This window comes from Benincasa hispida, chromosome 6 (genome assembly GCF_027475165.1).
Source record: "Benincasa hispida cultivar pf3 chromosome 6, pf3_genome.v1.1, whole genome shotgun sequence".
Taxonomy (NCBI): Eukaryota; Viridiplantae; Streptophyta; class Magnoliopsida; order Cucurbitales; family Cucurbitaceae; genus Benincasa; species Benincasa hispida.
The window spans coordinates 18,425,246-18,428,894 of NC_143483.1; positions in this window are offsets into that span (position 1 = coordinate 18,425,246).

The window sequence follows — 3,649 nt, forward strand, 5'->3', positions numbered from 1 at the left end:
AACCCAAAGTAATAAACCAGTTTTTAGTACCTCACAGGAAAACAACAGTCATTTTTGAAGCCTTAACCTATTTGGAAAATTCCATGTGCCTTGAATCAAGGAATAAAAAGAATAGGGTATTTGTTTCTCTGGGAACTGAAGTCAAAAAGATTTGAAACCTAAACACATTATAGAGGAAGAAAATAATTGCAATCGTGATCTTATATTACCTCTTAACAAGATTAATTTTATTGGACATAGATCCAAATAGAGGTATATAATGCCTCCTCACCAAGCTATAGAAAAAGAGCAAAATAGAACACAGTAACCAAAGAGGGAAATTTATTATCAAGTATATTTTGTTTACAATAAACTTGTAGGATTTTATCCTAGTGGCCACTATAAAGTTTCAATCTAATCTCCCAAATTTCCTTTATTTAATTCACATGCCCCATCACATCGTATTTTAAACTCTCAAACTAAAATTCAAGCACATTTAATAACAATGAGAAGATGAAGTAAGCTTCTACGAGACTATTATGGAAGAAATGTAATGAAATTTGCATAACATACAACATTTTGTATACTGCATAGGTCATGAAGGTTTTGTTACACACAACATCTAATTGCCTTAGCTTTCATATGAGATCACACAAAGATGAGATCCAACGAAAAAACAGAGAAATAACAAAGCAAAGACAAAACCAAACAACTAATTCAGACAAAAAAAAAAAAAGAACATAAGTTATCACTATACAAAGCAGAATTCTAAGTTGTGAAAGAAAGAAACTGGATCAAACAGTACGAGAAGTGGAGTAAAATTAAACCTGATCGAGGTGTTTGTTAACCTCCTCAACCTCCTCCAATTCTATAAAACAACTGTTGGGCTAACCACTCTTCACAAGGCCCGAAATACCCAAGATAAATGCTGGAAAGATGAAGAAATGGCTCTAAAATATTCTGCCAAATCCTCAATACTCAGCACTCGATGCTCGACGTCTTCCTACTCGATCCTCGATGAAAATTCTCTTCTTCGTCTGACGAGTCTCTGTTAAATACTCGATGGAACTCGATGACAACTGAAGATCTGAATTAATTTACTGATGAAGATTGCGGATAGTTTATGTTGTTTACACAAAACTAAAGAAAATGATGATAACTCTCTATGTTGAATTTAAAATAAGTGGTATTTATAGAGATATACCAGCTGACCGTTTACAAATTTAGTTATAAACAAATAAAAAATTGAGGTATTTGAGTCAAAGCTTCTTCAGATTATCCACCTTGACTCTAATGCCTTGCAATCTTCTCATCTTCCTGATTCTAACTGATATGTCTACCTTATGTCTGGAAGCTGAAAGCCAACCTATTCCAAATATTTAAACAATTTAAGCTTTGAATCAGGTTTTGTCAACATGTTAGCTGCATTATCTGAAGTATGAACCTTTAAAATTTCTATCTCCACTGTCTCAATTTTATCTCTAATGAAATGATGCTTGATATCAATGTGCTTAGTTCTAGTGTGGTATTGTGGATTTCGGGATAAATGTATAGCACTTTGGTTGTTACAGTAGAGTTTCACCACTGTTTGATCTATTCCAAAGCCTTTCAGCAATCCCTTGAGCCACAATAACTCTTTCATTGCTTTTGTTAAAGCCATATATTCATCTTCTATTGTAGATAAGACTACTATAGGCTGTAGTGATGCTTTTCAGCTAATTAGATTAGGATCATAAAGGAAAATGTAACCTGGTAAGGACCTCATTTTGTCCAAATCACCAGCAAAATCAGAATCTACATATCCATAAAGCTCTAAGTTTGGTTCAGTTGACCTTTGGTAGACTATCTTCAGTTTTTAGACCAAACCAAAAACCTTAGGACCCATTTAGTAGCTTCCCAGTGTCTATTAGCAGGATTAGACATATATCTACTAACTAATCTAGCTGAATATGAGAGATCAGGTCTGGTAGAAATCACTAAATTCATTGGGCTTCCGACTACTTGACTGTAGGGTATGATAGTCGTCTGTTTCTGATGTTCTTAGTAAGAATCTTTAGGAGAGTTAGCCAAGGAAAGCTTAAAGTGTTGGGCAATAGGTAAGCTCACGAGTTTGGCATCATTCATGTTGAACCGTTTAAGGATCTTCTCACAATAATTTGACTGATTGATGCTTAGAATATATTCCTCTTTGTTCCTATGGATCTCTATTCCCATGACCTTGCTTGTTTCTTTTATGTCCTTCATATTAAACTCTCTGTTTAAGAGGTTTTTAACATGGGATAAATCTTCTTTGGACCTACCTGCCAACAACATGTCATCTACATATATGAGTAGGTAAACCTTGTCCTCGTAAGAACCTTGATTTACATAAACACATATGTCAAATGTACTTCTTTTGAACCCAAGACTAGAAATATAGTCATTAAACACATAGTTCTGAGATCTTCCGACGAACCACAGAGGCGTCGGGAGTTCCCCCATGACCTGTGATGCCGTTTATGCGTTGGGAGTTCCACTATAACTCCCGACGTTGTTTTAAAGTGCGTCGGGAGATCCTATATGCGTGGGGAGTATTAAAATTTAATATATCGTTTGTAATTTTTTAAAATTTGATCTGAATACCTGTAAAACATATTAAACCGAATAAAGATTTACATAACTAAAAAACAAATATTGTCAACCATAAATATCTATTTTTCGTTATATCATAACTCTTATTATTTTTAGCAAGATATTGAAATTCAAATGTAACATAATATTTATTTATAAAAAAAATCTTAAATTATGATATTTTATTTTGTTGAAAAAATAACATTAAAAAATAATATAAATTGTATTAATTTAAAAAGAAATTCAAATTGATAAAAACAAATACGTAATCTAAGTTCAAATTATATCATACTAACTATAAATTAATAAATAGTCGTAAGGGCATTCTTGAAATATTATGTAAGTTGAAACATTCCCAGTAGAAATCCCATGAAACAACCCCCGTTATCCAAATATTCCCAGATAGAACAAACATGATAATCTAAAGAGATAATAGACATCTATGATTTTGTATATCTATAATTTCAAACATCTAAGATTTTGATTATCTACCTTCTCAAGAAAAACAAATGGCTCATAAAAGTCAAGGTCTTGGATCAACTCTTTTTTTTTTTTTTTTAGGTCAAAATTATTTCTTCCCATATTATTTTATTTCTTTAATTTTCCATCTACATAATTTTTAAAATTTTTATTTTTATTTCTACACATATTATTTTTATTTCTTAAATTTTTCATGTTTATTTAATTCTTAATTTTCCATCTACTTTTTTTTTTAATGACGAATACGTATAAGTTACCCATTATTTAACTTATTTGTTAATTTATTTATCTAATTTTATATATTATTTGAATTATAAATTCTTAATTTTGCAACAAACACACACAATTTTAAATTATATTTATTTATTTCATTTTCCAATAAGTGAGGTAGAAAATATTTGAACCTCGAACTTCTACGTAAATAATAAAAGCTTTATGATAGTTGAAATATGCCATACAACATTTAGATACGAATATAATTGAGTTGGATATATATGGACATTGTTTAATGCAAATGTCTCGAGTAAGAGAAAACAATGTAGATCAAATTTTGGCAACATTTGAAAAATAAAAATATTTT